At 42.3% G+C, this 19131-nt stretch overlaps 1 long non-coding RNA gene across 1 annotated transcript; it reads left to right on the top strand.

Moving 5' to 3' along the window:
- The first annotated feature begins 8801 nt into the window (after positions 1 to 8801).
- On the top strand, positions 8802 to 18320 carry LOC136301455 (uncharacterized). The gene is made up of 3 exons (XR_010723877.1): positions 8802 to 10054; positions 10144 to 10393; positions 12512 to 18320. It is a non-coding gene; the product is annotated as an uncharacterized lncRNA (long non-coding RNA).
- Positions 18321 to 19131: the final 811 nt, after the last annotated feature.

Genomic DNA, 19131 nt, shown 5'->3' with positions numbered 1-19131 from the left:
GTTTAGACCAGTAGTTTTATTAAATATGGGGAGTGAGCTATACATTTTTATAATTGAAAATCATAACAGTAAACTCAGTAGAAGTTTATAATTACAAGAAATACCAAGTTCTTTGATTTACATGGTTTATGGCTACTCAAATTCACCTTTTAAATTTGCAGCAGTACTTTTATTTAATCCTTAGATAAGGTGTGCTACAGCTTACTCAAGTAGTGGTGTGTGCTGAACTTGAAGAACTTAATGAAATGATGGAAATAAATTATCAAGCACAGATACTGTAGTACAGTGGAAAACTACCATGCCTGACTCAAGGGAAGAATTTCTCAGCACAATTTTGACATCTAGTTAAAAATAAATTTAAATTTATTCTCGTGCATTTCTTTTGATTGTTTCTTCAGTATAACTTAGCAAAGATCCTCTGTAGTATGCTAAAAATGGATTTCAACTTGCACACCAATATTCAGCTTTTATGAGTGTCCTGCTGGCATTGGAGGAGGAGCCATGAAATGGGGTTTTAATAATCATTTGATCACTCATTTATAGCAGTTGCTTAAATGTCTGTATTGATAAGGTGTTTTACTTAAGAAGCAAGTTACCAGATTCCTAGCAGTTCCAAAACTTGAGCAAATACTTTTACAGCTACTGTGTTATTATATACTTAATTTCACTTTATTAATGAGTTAGTTTACTAACCTCAACTTATAATTTTACTATTTTATTCGACATAGTTTGCATTTTTTCAAAGTGTTAAAGGTTTAGTTTTTTCTAGTAATATTTTATTTTTAAGTCTCAGCTTCTGTAGTCTGATTATTAAAGAATGACAATTGCATTGCTTAAACCTTTCCAAAATAAACTCGAAGTAAAAGATCACCGCATGATTTTGGTGACTCTGTATAAAAACCTGACCACTTTTTGTCCCTTCCATGTTTGGACATTAAGCCCATTTCTGTAACTTGAACTACAGAGAAAAAAAATAGAGAGGGCACTCTTATTATAAGGCTAGGAGAAAAATAAATGTAAAGTACTGAGCAAAAAGTCTTAAATCTCTCAAAAAATATTTGGTACCAAGATCTATCGACCCTACTGAATGAATGTATTTTCAGCAAGGCTTAATTGTTATCCAAAAAATGCTGGTGGCCCATCCATAGAACAGCAAGGACCTATCCTAGAAATCTGTCAGCAGCAATCTTTGATCATGCATGACTCGAGGTGGAATATGTGTGTGATTAAGGATTGCTTGTATGGTGGAGGTTGTCAGTGAAATTCTGTCATTCACGTGAACTGCGTGAGCAGCTCAGAGCCTTATAGAAAGAGTGTACCACGTTGTGTTCCTGTTTTTTCTAAAACAACAAGAAAAAGAAGTTAGAGCTTCTGTTAACTTAGAATTTGAATGAAGCTGTTGTAGTCTATTGGCTTGAATTGTCCTTTGAAACCCAGAGCAGTTTTGTTGAGCATGTATTAGTTGATAAAATGTGTAGAGTAGGGAGAAAAAAACCCGCTTGTACTAAAAGGGAAACCATAAGCTTTTGGTCTCATTCAAATAAAATAGTCAAGGTGGATCTGCAATACTTGGTTATTGATCAGGAACTTCTGAAATTTTAGGACAGGAGAATCCCTCTGAAGAAATGTTTTAACAACTTGGAGGTTACCAGAAGCTCTGAAAGACAGTTCAGAATATATTTTCTGATGTCCAGAAATCTGCAAGTGCCAATTTTGTATTTTAACTCCTTCCTTTTACCTGACTATCAGGGAAGCGTGATTGAGGCTGACCTGACATGTCATGATGTCGACTTGCTAGGTGGGGTTCGCAGGGGACATTAACCTTGGAGTTATCGGTAAGACAACTTTCTTTCTCATTTCCTTCAGTAAGGTCAAAGGGTTGGTGTGGGATGGGAGGAGGGAGGATATGAGCTCCACAGACCTGAGCACTGGAATAGCTTTCCAAATCTGCCATTACCATGGAGAGATTTCAAGTGCGGAAGGTAAAGGTTGAGGTTAAATTCGTCCATGTTGAAGAGAGGCATGGCACAGGTTCTTGAAATTAATTTGAAAATAAAGATGACTTGCACTTCAGAAGAAAGGTGGATGCTCTTTTAGGGGTGCTGGAAACATAAAACATTTTGAACATTTAAATTTTTCCTCTCTAATTAAATCCAGGTATGGATTGGATTTCTTTCCCCAATTGTGGAAAAGCAAAGAATTTGCAGCACACTTCTTCAAAGCTTAAGAATGCTGTTAAGAAATGTGTCCAAGTAGATCTCTGGAAAATAATAAAATTTTGCCTTGGAAATAACAAAACTGGCATATCATGAGTTTGAATCATTTACATATTTAACATGATAATACTGAGAAGGCACTAATTGAGAGAGAATGGCTTTTATACCAAGGGACAGTTGTAGTTGATCCCATTATAAAATCCCGCTGGATTTTAGTAATCATCTCGTTTTGTGGAGGGCATATGTTGATTCTAGACAAACAAATACCAAAAGCTGAAGAACAGGTTTGCAAATCAAATACTTGGACATGTTGAATTCTCCATGGCACCTGCTCATCTTGCACCTTTCCTCAGCCAGCAGACTTGTCTTTTCCTGCTTGTACGTTCATGCAGTACTTGGAAAGGAGCAGAGAAGTTGGAAAAGCTTACTAGGCTAGAGGAGCATTCCAGGTGCAGTCATTGTTTTCCGTGGGACTGAATAGCATGCCAGTTCTGACACCAACTGCAGAAGAAGTGTGCCTGGTGAGTACAGGTGTTTTGTAAGGATTTTTCAGAAATGAAGTGTTTGTTTCATTCCAGATAAACTTTACTTGGCATACCCCAACCTGGGAACAGTAATGATCACACAAAGTCATCAATGTTGTTTCACTTCAAAGATCTTACACAGAAAAAAGAAGATCTCTTAATCCTGGATTTTCCAATCTGCATGTCCCGCAGAGCTACTGATAGTGAGTGTAGTGGGATGTGTTGCACATGCTCAGGTGGCCTGTCTCTGGGAAAGGAAGCAGATGGCAAGGTCCTTACAGGAGAAAAAAACCACTGAATGGATTGGCTTTTACACATGTGGGATTTGGAGATAGCTGGAAATAATGGGAATGGGACATGCTCCTTTCATACAACATCAGTCTCTAATCAGTATAGTTTATGAGTTCAAAACACAATGTCAGTATATATTTATGTGATCATAAGCTGCCAAATTGCATTAAATGCAGGGAAAAAAAAAAAAAAAGGAAAAATGAAAAGCAGACCAAATTCCAGTTCTGCCCTTGCTTCAGACACAAGCTTCACTTTTTTCCTTCCTTAGCACCAGTGAGCATACAGTCTTCTCGTTGGATTTTCCTGCTGAACTTCCTGCAGAGCTTATATAAATGTAGGATACAGTTTTTTTTTCTCTCTCGGTTTTCAAATCTTTACAGCAGCCTGTGAGAGGTGGTTGTATTTCTGTTTTAATTTGGAGGAATGAGTATCCATTGCATCAGCACCTGTTCACTTAACATTATTCTCTCTGACATACCTTCAGACATTTCAGATTTGGTGTGCAGAAGGTGCATATCCAGCTGGAATTTCAGAGGAGATGTGGTGTAAGCATTAATTTCATGATGGAAGAGAAATCTAATTCTGAAGAGCATTCAGCTGTCTTAGCAATGGAGGCCTCTTTCTGTTCTGAAGTTCCCCTGCAATGCTGCCTTAACTGCTGCAGAAAAAATGGAAGTGAAACATTGCATGGGCTAGAAGTCCTATGATTAAAAATAGTTGCAGTTCTTTAAAAAAGCCAAAACCCAACCACACAACCTTTACAAAAACCCAAAATCCCAAACAAGGAAAGCCAACGTGGCTGTGCCCACAGCACCCTGCAGACCGGGCACCTTTTCCTTCTTCCCCTGGGAAGGGCAGAGGAGTTGCAGTGGTGTCCTTGCAGGTAGGTGGCAGCTGATCAGGTTTGGGAAATACCCCACTAATGCAGCAGTTCAGGAGCAGCTGGATCATTTTTCAGTAAACATGAGTTACTGGCAGGGATGGCTCTAGTCCTCCATCAGATCTGCAGCCTCTTACCAAAGTGCCACTCCAGGAAGAGGAAAAAAACTTAATTCTTTTTGCTTTCTGTTTTTGCTGGTATGGGCACTTTTTAGGTATTTTATAATTGTTTCAGTGGGTGTTCTCTTCCCACCTTGGCTGTGTCCTTGATGCAGTATCAGGAAGGTCAGAGTTGAAAGGGCTGTGGTGAGGTGTTCACAGAACTCTGCTGGGAATCCAGAGATCTTGTACAGTGCTAAAAAATTAAGCCAGGAGAATATCAGCACACTAGCATTCTGCAAGTCAAGTTCAACAGGGTCAAAAACTGGAGGAGTGTAGATCATAAAAAGGTCCTTTAATAGCCAGATAGCTGAGCAGTAAGCTCATAAATAAAAAATTATGCTTACTCCAGAAAGTTGAGCAGCCACCTTTATTCTTCTGTTTCCGAACAGTTCTGGATTCAGTTCAAAATTTTTGGTGGACGCAGCTTTATAGATGACTCTTAACCATAACCATTTCTGTCAGATTTGTTTTTCTGCCCCACTGATGTTCTTTCAGCTATTATTTAGGGGTTCACTACAAAGACCCTATTAATGAATACCTAGTCGGTCTTTATGCTATACATGTTGGTTTAGATTTCTGTAGCTTTGATTTTCCAAATCTACAGCTGTACATTTGTAGGATGCTAATACATTGCATTACATCTAATAAGCAGTCTGTAGGCTTTTTGATAGAGCACTGCTGAGCTGAACATATAGGTCAGAGGAAAATTCAATTTCAGGTTGAGGAGTGAGTCTGTAGCAGTTCTCCTGGTGAACTTGCCAGGATTTCTCAGCTGCTTCTCATTCAGATCCAAAGTGATACTTGACCATCAGTGCTTTTCCCCTTGATACAACAAGGTTGCTCTCTGGAAGCAGTTCTTGCTACTCTGATACTGTAGAAACCAATAATTACGAGTAGAGACATTGGATTTAAGGTTCCTGAGAAATGAGGGTGCTTAAAGCCTTAATGGTGGCCTTGTAGCTTCTCACTTCTACTCTTCCTTTCCTCTCCCACTGTTGGTTGGATGTTCACCTGTACTTGTCTCCTCATGTGGAGAGAATGAGGAGAAAAACCTGGGTCTGTTGAGCCAACAAGCTGCTGGTGCAGATGCGAAGCCCTGTTGCAAGGTTTGAGATTTTTTGGATGGACCTTGCAGTTTTTCAAATGATTTTTTAATGTGGTATGTAAAGGTGAAAATATGGCAGGGTTCTTCAAATTTCTTTGATATTATTCCTGATCTACATGAAGTATGAGAACTTGAGTTAACAATTTTGTCAGCATTTCTAGATGATAAATGCTGCAGAGAAATGTAGGCATGCACTTAGGAGCTAATTTGCTCATAAAATCATTTTATGCAAAAAAATATCATTCTTCATTCATCATGTTTGTGAAGCATTAGAACATATATTTTCTTTAATGTTCTGGTAAACATGAAATCTTTTCTATGTTTCTTTCATGGCAGTTCATAGAAAATAAATGTGCTTTTTTCCCACTCTCCTTTTTTACTTGACTGACTCTTGCTTGTAAAGTTCTAGCCTTTTCTCTCATGTCAAATAGATGTTTTCATCTCCATGCCTTAGGAGTGGGTTCAGAAGGGTTTGCAGTGTAGCATGAAAAATCTAAAGGTCACAAATTAAATCTATTTCACTGGGCCAAAGTGAGGTCCATACAGGGAAGGCTGCACCTTCCCCACTGTGGGAGGCTGTGTGGCCAGAGAGCTATCTCCACCAATGTAGGTCATCTTCTTTCTTTCATTGGAAATAGCTTGAAAAAACCTTTCAGCATCTAGGCTGAGTTTTAAAATAGAAGCAGCTGAAGAGCATCAAATGTGTGGCTGTATCAGTAGAAGTTGCTGCAGTGAGATACAGATGTGCAAGTATTTGAGTAGCTCCTTGTGATTTTTCTGGTGTGAGATGTGTTCAGTGTGGGATGGGCAGAGTGTTTATTTATTCATATGGAAGAAAACTAATGTGGTTATTCAGGTCTTAATTGCTGTGATTAGCTTCACCCCTTCTTTGATTGAGGAATAAGTAGTAATGGAAATTTGCATTTCAGAAATACATGAAAAGCAGTGTTCTTCCATTATAGCAAAGTCTAGACTCTAGCATAAGGGTTTAGAGTCCGGTTTTGCAGTGGGAATAATCATCCTTCTCAGAGGCAGCACCTGGCATGTTTATTCCTTTAACTTCAGTAATTTTCACTCATTTGAACTTTTTATACTGATTCTGTGTTTTCTGTTCTCTAATTATACAAAGGCCATATATTTGAGTTCCTGGGATTCAGGTGTGATATCCTGACTTTCCGTGAAGATTATTTCTGCAGGATAGAGGTTTTTGGCATTCTGAAGAAAATAACTGAATTTTTGGGTAGATTTGTCTTGTTTGAACTGTCAAGTGCAACTGAAAGCAAGTGTCTGCAGATAGGATCTTCTGAGCAGTTCCTACTGAGACAGGCTCTTTTCAGTGCTTTTTTTATGTGAGTGAAGAGAGGAAGTGAATTAGCTCAGAAAGTTTTCTACTCTACTTCTACAGAATGATTGACCTTGGGAAGAAGAGGGGACACCAGACATTTAGGAAAACAGTTGTACATCAGACCAGTATAGACAGTCTTCTTCACTAATGGGCTTTATTCTCCCTTCTGAAGGTCTCTTAGTAATGAAGAGTGGAGTATGTCTCAGAGGTCTGTAATTTGTTTGAGCTGGCTGGAACAAATATTTTTAAGTACACACAGGTCTTTGAAAACAAAGCTGACTTCATTAATTTCTCACACTAATGCTCTATTTTCTCGTTTGGCCGCAGTGCAGGTTTTGTTCAGGTTTTGTTGAGAATGAGAGCTAGGGAAGAGCCAGGATACTGGTGTTGGTTACATCTCCTTGATATTACATGTGGCCATGTTTCCATACTTGGCTGGCAGCCTCTCCTTGGCAGAATGAGGAGCTACATTAAAGGAATCATAAAGAAGTTTCCAGGAGTTGAGCAGGAAGGCCTAAACAGTGAAATATGTAAAATGATTTCAGGTGTACAGCTTCAGATGTAGGCAGGTAGTGACCATTCCCCAGCTGAGGACAACTGCTGGCAAGTTACAGGTTTTCCTTTCAGTTAAAGAATACAATAATCTGGTGATAATGCCCTTATACAAGGAGAAATGAGTGAGGCATGTGAGATGCAGATAGTGGCTGCTGTTTCTACTAGGTTAGACAGGGAATAAAGCAAGTGACACAGATCTGTGTGGGTGAGTGGGGGAGTTCCACCCAAAGACTGGAAAGATGGTGGCACCCCTTGTGCATTACAGGATCTTGTTGAAGGACTGTTCCAAGTGTGCTCTGGAGGTGTCTGGCAGGCAGCATGCTGGAGGAGCTTGCTGTTTGACTTCAATCTCCCTGAAATATCTCTGAAGAACATATTTGGGCTGTGCTTCTGGAGTGGGTCATGTTGCTTTCCTGAAAATGTGCCCATCACAGAGCAGTAGACTCCACTTCTGGGCTGTGCATATCAGGCAAGTAAAGTCATCTCAGGTTTTTGAAGCAAAAATGTATGTGAAGTCTAAAACCCTGAATTGAAGTAAAAGTTTCCAGAGGAATTTTGCACAGGCAGTTAAAGGAGCACTTGCAGTAATATCCAAGTTGCATTAAAAGAAATCTGATGTAATCTGATGATGTAGTCTCAGTCTTCTGTGTTGTTATGTCTTAAATCTTTCTAAATATGATGACTAGGTAGAAAGTAGCAGTAGTATTTAGGTAGGGAGCAGAAAGCTGGTAAAGTTGTAAGGTTTTTTATAAGAAAGCAACATAAACTTTGTTGTTGTTGTTGTTAAGAGAATGCTTGGAGTGGGCTGTATCTTTCCATTTTCATCTCTTCCTCTCAGCTCTGTTAGTCCCACTAGGACTTTATCCTTTGGAGAAAGGATACAGGAGAAAACTGCTTTACAAGTGTATGGCGAAAATCACAGCAGCAGTGGAACAGCTTTTTCTTAGCATGAAATCCAAACCCAAAGTAGCAACTTGCTTGTAGGCTGGGTAACCAGGAGAGGAGTAGGAAGTACTAACACTAAATGATATCTGTGCTCTCTTCTGTTGCTGTTTTACTTTGAGCTCCTACAAGCTTGAAATGCAGAGAAGTTGTGTGTTTTACATCTTTTTAACCATTGTTTTTCTTGCAAAGCTCTAGTAATAAGTTAATTAACACAGGAAAGACCACAAGGATGTTTGGTGTAACTATTTTTTTCTATTTAAAAATACATGTTTTTCAGATACTGAGCTGGATCTGGCCATAGAGACTGTGAACTTTGCTCTTGATGTAACAGAAACATGGGGTACATAATTCACATTGATTCTCTATTGTCAGGTACTGTGTTGGTAGGTGAAAATTAGATAATGATGCCTGAATTGATTAATCCCTTGGGCATGGAGGAACTGCAGTGTATAAATATGTAAGAAGACTTCCAGGAGGAAGCGTGGGACTGGCAGAGCCAGGTGGATCTCAAGCAAAGACAGACTCCTTTTTGATGCACAGAGCCTCTGCTTGTGTTAGCAAAAAATTCTTCTCTGTTCCAAACTGAGACCACAAAACCTTTAGTGAGAAAAAAGCCCACAATCAGACTTTAATACCAAGAGCCTGAGAATGATTGCAGTTACTTACAGAGATAGGATTGCTTGATGAAAATTGAGATGTAAGTGTGATTAGATGTTCATTTGCTTGTTACACTCATGGTTCAGTCCTGTCATTGAAACAGTTGAGCCAGTGCAGGTGTCTTACAGCTGCCTGTAGGAAGATGGCTGGTGGCAGAATGAAGGGAGAAGCAAAAGCCTATGGCTGTGTAAATGCACACTTTTTTTTTTCTCTATTAGTTGTCTAAATAAGCTATTTTAGAAACTATAGTTATTAACAGCAATCAGAAATCAGGCTCTGAAGACGTTAAATCTCATTTTTATATCTTCAGTACACGAGAGCCTGGACTCCTTTATCTACTAATAATGTTTTAGCTTCCATTCTCATCCCATCTCATAATCCCTGAAGAACATTCATGATGCTGTATGAATTGAGTTGGTAAGTTACCTCTCCTTGTACGTGTGCAGAAGTTTGATTGCTGGCTTTCCTGTAAGGATTTCAGGACTTCATTTATGCCATCAGGTATTACAGCCTCTGCACACACACTAGGATACTAAAGCTGTGGCACAGTATGAAGTCAGTTGGAGCCTGGATATGCTTTTAAAATTACAAACATCTAGCAAAATTCCTATTTCCCTGTAGGTGACTCTTGGCCTGTGGCAGTGCTGTGGGTTGTAGCCTGCAGGGCACTGCTGCTCTTCACTGCCTGACTGATGTAGCTGCTGGCTGATGTCTGGCAGAACAGGAAACAGGTGGAAAGAGATTACTAGAACACAAGTATCAGTCACATCCTGGATTCTTGTCCTGGGTACCATGCTCTTAAACTTGTTAGAATAATACCTGGAATAATCAAGATATGCTCCACTACTTAAATCTAGTTTATTTTTAGCCCAGTGGTTTTTGAATTGAAACTGCTCTGGCAAAACTTGTTTTTGAAGTATTTATAATTGCTTCTTACAGAGTTTCACACAAATTTCAGCCGAATCTGGACTGGAGGAATTTGGGCATACCAGTATATGGCTGCTCAGTGCCCCTTTGCAACCTTACACTGGGGAAAAAATAAAAGAAGTAATAACTGACAAGTAGAGAAGTTGGACAGATTATATGACTCCTACTTATTGCTATATTTTTTGAATATTTTTCCTTTTCTAGGTATTTTTTTACATTTCCTGGACTTGGGCTTTGTCTCTCTCAATCACTTATGGTTCATCATGCACCACTAGTCAGCATGGTCAGAAGGCTTGGCTCATATTTACCTCACAGTTTAGAACTGATTCTCCTTGCAAACATTTAAGAAGAAAAAAAAAGGAAACTAGTATTTCACATCTTCCTGGTTTTCTGTATTTTAAGTTGAAGTGATGAGGAAGCTGTGTTTTAATGAGCTTTATTAGTAGAGGTGAGATAGAGAAATGTTTGTGTAACTGCTCATTATATTTGTCTGAAAATGCCTTTTTGGGTGTCACCTGACTCTCAGTGCCTTCTCAGGTACCTGCTGCTTTGCAAGGCTCAGGTGGAATATTTGTAAGACTGACACAACAAGAGAGGCAGAGGAGGATAAAAATCAGTTGTGTTCTCAGAAGTGGAGCTCAGTGCCTGCTTTTTTCACCTGTGATTTGGGTTGGGAGAAGAATTGAACCAAATAGTTCTGGTGTTTTGCCCATTGATACCTGGTGAAGAGCAGCACAGAGCTGCATGACCTGGCTGAAGGAGGGCAGCCCTTGGGAGCTGGAGAGAGGTAAGGCATTGGTGCACCTTTCCCTTGCTCAACCCTTGCTTTCTTTGTGCTTGACCTATGCCTGCAGCCTCTCTCTCTTTGGTCACAAAGGCGTCAGGCCCTATACACCTGCATCCTTTCCAGTTTCTCTCAGGGAAGTTCCTGGTCTTGCAGAAATCCAAACAAAAAGTGTAGCTTTGCCTGCAGCTTTTCAGCTTTTATATGTTTTGCCACAGAGGTCTGTGCTTGTCTGTGTTTCCACTTCATGTGTGACCCTTTCCTCTTTGGGCTTGGACCTTTTCCCCTTTTCATGATGGCTCTTCAAGGCTTGGTCTTCCAGCCTCCTACCTGGCTTATGTTCACAACAAGTAAAATATTTACTGTGCTTTTGTTCATTTTTGGTGGGTTCTGTCCATGAATAGGACCTCCTGACATCACTCAGAGTCCAGGGTAATGTCTGAGGTGTGGCAGTAGTAGGTGATGTTTGAGGTGGTGTTGTTAGAGGTGATTCTGCTTCACTGACTCTAAAAACCTTCCCATTCTGTTGAGGTGTCCCCATCTCTGTAGTCCTGCCTTCCTGGCACTGCTGAGTTGGAAGAGTTTCCATCTTCCAGAGCATTACCAGAGGCAACAGGAGGGACGAGATCAAGCCTTTTTTGGCATTGTGGTTTTGCTCTGTTGTCTGAGCCCTTTCTGATACAAATTGCATGTCTTGTCACCCAAGAGTTTTAGGTCCAGAAGTCAGCTTGGTTTGAGTGAGCTTTAGAGTTTTACATCAGCAACACTGATGGCAGGACCCCATCAACCTTCACAGCTTCTTCAAACAGTTATTTTTTGGTTGCTTCCATTTGAGGCAAGTGATTTTCCTCTGGGTTCTTTGATCTCTGGTCGCTGGCATGTGCTGGATCATCAGCCTGCCTTAGTTCATGCCTCTTGATCTCTTCAGGCTTCATTCATTTTTTAGAGAGACAGGATGTTGTGATCACAGTTCTTGAATCTTAAAATCTCTAGTTTCTCTGGAATTGGCTGCTTTGTGTTCAGGGCTTTTGGCTGTTAGTCTCAGAAGACGCTCTTGGGGAGTGTGGTAGTGCACTGCCTCCTGCAGTAGCACCTTGCTGGTGACACCTTGACAGGTAACATCACTTACACTTGCATAAGCAACACAAAATCTTGCAGCCACTTATTTGTCATTCACAAGAGTACATCAGAATAATTTAAGACTTTCAATCCTTGCCTTGTCTTAAAAAAAGAGTAAGCAAACACCAGTTAATGTCACTGCTGCATAATGTTATGAATTGCCTGAGCAGATGTTAGTGAAGTGACTGTTGCATTTTATCTCATCTGCAGGATGTTCAGGTTGACCCATCTCTGAACAGTTTGTCTCTTCTTAATGGCCAGTTTGGAAAAGATGATGATCTGTCCCACAATAGCTGCGATTTCTTTTTATTCTGCGTGCTTAAGAGAAGCATCTAAAAAATAGCAGGAGGAACAGAATTAAAAAGAAGAAAGTCTTACTGCTAAAGTCAAGAAATGTGCATATTCATTATAAACCTCTAAACTGGTATTCAAAAACTGAAGTGTAAAAACAGCTGAAATCAGCTCTGGCAGTATGTCACATTTCCTTTAGTGAGCTAAAGCAGGTAGCTCAGGTAAACATGACCTGCATTCTTGTTTCCAGATTCAGTCGAGATATAGCTTACAGATAATTGTATGATGCAAAGAGTTGTAGCTTATTTTGAAAAAAACCCAGTAAGGATCTTTCCAAGTCTACCTCAGTAATTTGGGATATTTGATGGCATGTGAAGTAGGTGACTTTGTTTCCATTACCTGTGGTTTTATAGAGAGGCAGAAGGATGGTGTAACACCTGCTCATGCTCACTGCAGTTCTGTAAACAGTGTGTGTGAGAGTTGATTAACTATTTGCATATTAATATTACTACCTAGCAATCTCAAATTATTCACCGCGTTCATGAAGAGCCTTTCCTGAGATTGTGAATTATGTTTTATTCATGTTTGCTGCTTTTGTATCTGCTGAATGCCAGCTCCCTCTTTTCCATGGGCTAGGATTGCAGGATCTGTGCTCTTTGTTTTAATAACTTTCTCCTCTTTGAAATGCCATTATTTCTGGTCTGTTTTTAGATGATGAAGGATAGACACTGTGATGGGCACTAAAGCATGGACTTGAAGTGTGCAGTCTGGTGGCAGGTACTCCTTTCTGGTCCTGGTGGTCTGATGTGTCTGAGGAAGGCTTAGGTGCTGTGTGCCTTAGCTGTGGTTCTCTCCATTGATTAATTTCAGTGTTGATTGAAATGTTTGTCTTTATTTATAGCATATCCAACAGCTATGTTGCAACAGAGGAGGTAAGTTTAGAGCTTGGGGCTGGGGGTGAAGGGTTGGCAACCAAGCTCTGGATAATTAATCTGTTTTGGTTTTTTTCTGATACAGTCCTTAAAGTTTATGGACAGATGTTGGATTTATGGACATCTGTCAGATTGATCAGACAGCTGCTGAAACCATTCCAAAATGGCAAGAAACAGGGCCTTTATTATGTATTGTATGGGGAGGAGAAGAGGCTAATTTGAGAATTAGAATTTTAACGATTCTTGCAGTATTAATTTCTCCTTTAAGATACAGACACAGATGCAAATTCACCAATCTGTTCAGTGAGACATTTTTTCCTATTCATTTTCCTCATTGAGAATTAGTGTTAGTGTAATACTTGTTGCTAGAAACTATTGAGCTGGTCATGCTCATTTTTCTCTGCTGAGCTCAGTGAGTTTTGCTCTCCACTCTGTGATGGAGGATTGCTGGTTGCTGTTAGCTGAGCTTTGAAGACAGGAATTCCTGGGTTTGGTAAAGTTTAGGACATGTTCGTTCTAAAGCCTAATAAAAGCATTAGCTAATATGTATCTCAATTCTCTGATGTGGGGTATAAAGGACTTGCCTGTCAATACATCTGAATTACCTTGTTTTGGCAGGTAATTAAGTCTGGATCTCTTTCTTAGCTAAGAAAGCAGTCTCAGATGTGCTTTGCTAGGCAGAATCATGTGTAGACAGCAAGGTTTTATTATCTGTGAGGAAAAATGCATTATAAGAACATGAAATCTAGATGACCTTAAATGCAAACAAATAACATTTTATGAGGTATGGTATATTAATGCCATACTTGGATGTAGGAATTCCTGAGCAGTGATTTTGTTTTAATGGTCAATAAAGCTCTGTGTGCAATCTGTACTTCTGCAGGAAATGTGAAACATCCCAGGGATTGGCTGCCTGCCTGAAGAACCCCAGCACCTGCCTTTCATGGCAAGTGACCTGAGCATTGATGGTAGCAGATCAGGTGGGTGTGTTGTTACCTGTATTTGCAGACTTTTCTTGTTCACTCCATTGTATCAGAAACTGCACGTGCCTTGTACAATCTGTTTGGCCCTCTTGTAATGTCCAGTTTTCCTAATAAACATCTTTTGAAGCCTTTGCTTTGTGGCTGATTTCCAAGGGTCCAAGTTCCCATGTGTTAGGTACACCCTTCTGGTATATTCTTTGGATCGTGCAGGGAGGAGAAGAGAAACTCATAACTGCTTCTTTGGAATAAAAACCTTATTTGAATCTGCTACGTCCACACAAGAGCTTTGCTAGTAGTTTCTCTGTTTTGAGTGTTTCCTTGGAGTATCCTGATGCTTAAGATCAGACAGAAAACCATTGTAAGCAAAATCAAAGAAATTTCTCATGAAGAAAAATTAATTCTGAATGTTGGTTTGGGAAATGATGATGAAACAAATGGGAAGTTGTGATCTTGGGCTTTTGTTCCTGTGAAGTGCCGAGTCCTGTGGGGAAACTTCAGCCATATGAAGGTGAGCTACCTCGCACTTACATGAATACCAAGAGTTTGGCTTTGCCTTGGCTTGTTAGTTTTTGTTTCAAAGGAGGACTGTGAAGAGAGTAGGATGCACCCAGTGGTGTGTTTTCAGTATTCCTCCATTTGGATCTTTCCAGGGAGGATGGAAGGTAGCCTGTGTGCCTGTGCAGATCTGCTTTCAAGAGGTGAAAATTCATGTGCATGTGTGTATTGACTTCAAAATCCCTTTTTTTCTATAGTGGCGTTCTGGCATGTCCTGGAGATCAATTTGGCTTTGTTTTTCAGTTCAGCTGGGCAGACATTACCAGAATCCCTCAGAAAGACACTCTTTTTTCCTATGCTTAATCCTTTTTACATGCAGCATTGTACTAATCTTGCTGAATAGCAGGAATGTACAGTCTCCTAACAACAGCTACTGCAGAAGTGTAAATTAAGAAGCTGGCATGAGGTTATTTTGGAGACTTGGCCATGAAAACAGGATTAGAGTTAATCCTATAACAAGTATGTTTGCCAACTTAAAGAAACATCCAAAACCAAACATGTTTGGCAACTTAAAATCCAAAAGTTTTGATGTTTGATTCAGCTCTAACCCTCCTCAAACGAACAAGATTTTCTCGAATGTCTCATTTTGGCCCATTGTGGTGTCAGTGCTGTGTGTGCAGTCCCTGAGCACAGCCCCTGGTGTGCTCTGCTGGCAGGCTGTTTGATCCCTGGAAACAGGATGGAGTGATGGTCCATTCCATCAAAATTCAGTGAATGTCTCCTATTATGGAAAATGGTTATACCTGTGAATAACCAAGCAAATCACTTTCATGGGGAGAGAAGAGAGACTTTTCAACTAGGACTGGCCTGAAGGAATCGTTGGCTACAGATGAGGAGCCATCCCCAGCCCTGCGAGTCCACCAGGACAGGAATAAACTTCTTATGTTTGTGTTTGATTGTGTGAATTCCTGCTTTTTCTAAAGGTACCAGTGAATTGGAAATTAATCTCATGTGTAAGTTGTATTTGTGTGAGACCCCACCTGCAGTGCTGCATCCCCCTCTGTGAGGTCCCCGACACAAGGAGGACGAGGAACTGCTGGACAGAGTCTAGAAGAGGCCGTGGAGATGCTCTGAGGGCTCCATGGAGCCCCTCTGTTCTGGAGCCATTCTGGGTGATGTTCACCTGGAGAAGGCTTCGGGGAGACCTCAGAGCCCCTTCCAGTGCCTAAAGGGGCTCCAAGAGAGCTAGAACAGAGTTAGATTCTCAGTATTTTATTTTTTTCTTGCCCCTGACAATTTAACTTGATCAGTCATAGAGAAAATTCTTCGTGGCATGCAGTTCTTGCATTTTAAAAATTACCAAGCAGCTCCTTACAGGTGATTTTATTGCCACCTGCTGGAGTTCAAATAAAAATTCAGATTTATTTTTTTTTTTTAATACATATACTTTGGCTACCTGAAAAGCCCCTGGATGATGGCAGGTGCATTAGAGATGTACTTAAAGAAATGCAGGCTAACCTGTCCCTTAGCAAACCACTCTTTGACTCATCATTTTGTTTGTAAAGATCAACAGAGAAAACAACTGAATTTTGTCTTTATAAGGAAATCAGAAAAATTTGACAGAAGACAGAACTGGAAAACTGCGTGCAAATGTCACTTCTGTCAGCTGAGGGGGCAGATGCAGCCTGGGCTGCGGTGCTGGGAACGGGGACAGCACAGAGACAGGGCAGTGCTGGAAAACTCTGACTGCAGCTCCAGAAACAAATGTTTCCAGACAACTGCAGCAGCCTGGGTGATAATTTTGGGGATTTTTGCATGCCTGGGCCTGCCTTTCATCCAAGAGGGGCTTTGGAATGGAACTGGACCACTCTGCAGTATAAATTTGTTACTAATCCTTTCTCCTGAGCTGTGCTGCTCTTAACTCCACTGGTCAGACTCTGCAAGAGCCAAGGCTGCTGGCAGCCTGGATCACTGGGAGTTGGTTGTGTCAGTGCTGTTGATTTTTGGGTGACTGTGGAAGGTGTGCCTGGGAAGCACACTCTGGCCAGGATCACTAAAAATTAGCTTGTTGTCCCACTGTGACCTGGGGGGTGTACCAGGAAAGGGAGTGCAAAGTTTCCTGGCATGGATGGCTTGGAGGAACCTGACCCACCTGCAACTGATGTAAAAATGTTAAACTAAAGGACAGCAGGTGACAGTGATTATTTTTGTGTTGATAATGTCATAAACTATCAGTTGTGATCTAGTTTAAACGTGTGCCCTGCGATCACTCCCAGTGCTCCAGAGATTTATGCTTGGTTTCTGCCTTAGACTTCACTGTGGTTTCTGCTTCTCATTTCTGATGCTTTTTCCTGTATTTTCTCTGTGCAGCTTCTTTTTGCTTTATGATGAAATGGATTTCCTACAGAGTCTTGCAAAACACGAAAAGTAATAAAATCTCTTTGGTCATGACCTCCCCAGAGCTTTACACACCTCAGGTTTTAGCAGTAGTTACTATAGACCCTCTCCCTGTCCCTCAGGGACTGTGTCTCCAGAGATGGGCTGGATTTGATGAGGAGGGAATACAGAGGAGGCCACAGAGATGCTTTGAGGGCTGGAGCACCAGTGCTGTGGAGCCAGGCTGGAAGAGCTGGGGCTGTTCAGCCTGGAGAAGGCTCCAGAAGATCTCAGAGCCCATTCCATTGAGAGGGACTGGAGGGACAGGACAAGGGGGAATGGCTTCCCACTGCCAGAGGGCAGGGTTACATGGGATATTGGAGAGAAAACTTTCTCTCTGAGGGTGGGGAGGCCCTGATACAGGGTGCCCAGAGAAGGTGTGACTGCCTCTGAATTCCTGGAAGTGTTCAAGGCCACTGGACAGGGCTTGGAGCAACCTGGGATAGTGGAAGGTGTCCCTGCCCATGGCAGGGGCTGGAGTGAGATGATCTTTAAGGTCCCTTCCTACCCAAACCATTCTGTAATTGTATGTGGTACAGGAGCTGTGGGGCTCTCCGGGATGAGGAAGGCTTTTGGAGATCTGGAGTGTGTTGTGCATTTTTAGGACAAATGCATAAAGCAGCAAAAACAAGGACATGGCATGCTAGGGCACGTGCTGTGATGCAGGGTGGGAACTGGGACCACATCTGCTTTCCAGGGCTTGCCCTGCCTTGGCACGCAGCCTGCCGCCCTCCTCCATGGCTTCCCCTTTCCTGGAAAAGAGGTGTTGGAGCTGGGTGTCCCTGGGCCCTGCTCAGGTGTGGTCCTGAACCTCAGTGAACTCCCATCATCCCCTCTGTGAAACCACCCACCTCCACGGGAGGGACAGCTCCCCTACCTGAGTATTGTCTGCTGTGATGATCTGGCTCGTTATCTGTCTGCCACGGCTGCTGTCATTGCCTCCCACATCTGAGCTCTATCACTGAGCTCCCTCCTACATCGAAACTTTCAGAGCCTTCAAGGGAGGTCTTCACACTGAAATTCGGTGAAATCTGGTTATTTCTGTGCCCTGGCTGCCTCAGCTGGGAGCCTGTAGCTCTGCCTGCCTTTTGCTTTGGTGACTCCCAGTCTGGGGGTTTCCTGGCTCCTTGCACCCTTGTGCAAAGTGGAGACACCTCCTATGGGGCAGCAAGTGTCTCTGATCAGATTAGAGATCCTGAGGCCCCTGGAGTGCATTGAAATACTTGGGGAATTATGATTTTAATATGTAATTGCTCTCATCTTCCTCGTGCAATGTGGGAATGGTTTCATGCTCCCTGTGTACCAATGCCTGGTGCTGTGGGGGGTTGGCATCCCAGCTCACAGCTGGGCTCCCGTGAGAGCAGCCCTGGGGAGACCCAGTCCAGCCCCAGAGTAAATCCCTGCTGGGGCTAGTGCTCTGGTTTTTCTCTTTATTTATTGCTTATTAGCACAAATAAGTGTTTTCCCGGTGGGTGGAAAGTATGGCCTGTGGCTGCTGTGGGATCTGCCCAGACAGAGATGGATATATTCATATGTAGATTAGATAGGCATGTGCTAAAGGCAGGGAGGCCCCTGTTCCAGGCAAAGCCCAGCTGGAGCCTGTGCCTGGAGAGCTGCCCAAGCCAGGCCCTGCAGGCAAAGACCTCCTCTTCCAGTGTGCTCCCTTTCAACCCTGCTGTGGTTTTCTGTGACTCAGTGGGCTGGATGTCCTGGAGTTTGTAGAAGCATGGGACACACTGTGTTCCTGCAGGATGAACACAGGAACCAGCTCACCTCCTGAGCAGGGATATCCCTAAGCTGCTGGTCCAAAGAAGCTCTTCCCCAAGGACCAGCTTTCCTCAGAAGCTGGGCTGGGGACAGCTGTTCCCACCTGCAGGCTTTTGAAGGATTCTCTCCCTCTCCTGGTGGAGGTGTATCCCTTTGTACAGGCGTGGCTGTGGGAGGGCTTGGCACTGCAGGAATGGCTCTGGACTGCTGGTTCCTCCTGAGCAGCAGGGTCCTGGCAGGAGGGAATTGCTGATGGGATAATGTGAGCAGTGATGATGCTCCTTCCAGGGAGATTTGTGCAATGGAGATGCTGTGACCTGAACACACAAGTCCAGTGCATGGCTGGAGGCAGGACATGACTGTTCTCCAGCCAGGCTGAGAGCTGCTGATGAGAACCAAGTGGGAAGGTTTTTGACCTGGGATCTGATTGCTTGGCACACTCAGAAACCTCTGAACAGGACAGGATCTGTGTGTCCTCTCAGAGACACTGTTTCATTGAAGCATGGCTTTGGCATCTCCTTGCCATACGAGCACAGGACCCCTGCTCCTGCTCTCCTGGCTCTCCAGGGCAGAGGAGCTCCAGCCCTGTGCTGCCCCAGGCCTTTTGGTTACAGGCTTGGAGGGTGTCCCTCTCCTGCTTTGGGAGGTTGGTGTGAAGCAGAGACACGTCCTGGTGGTGCCATTCCTGAGGACTGGCTCAGTCAGCAGTGGCTGGGGT

Source organism: Chamaea fasciata, unplaced genomic scaffold (assembly GCF_029207755.1).
Source record: "Chamaea fasciata isolate MVZ Bird 193981 ecotype frontalis unplaced genomic scaffold, bChaFas1.0.hap1 SCAF_26, whole genome shotgun sequence".
NCBI classification, from domain to species: domain Eukaryota; kingdom Metazoa; phylum Chordata; class Aves; order Passeriformes; family Sylviidae; genus Chamaea; species Chamaea fasciata.
The sequence above is the reverse complement of the archived record's forward strand: the minus strand, read 5'-3'. Positions and strand labels throughout refer to the sequence as shown.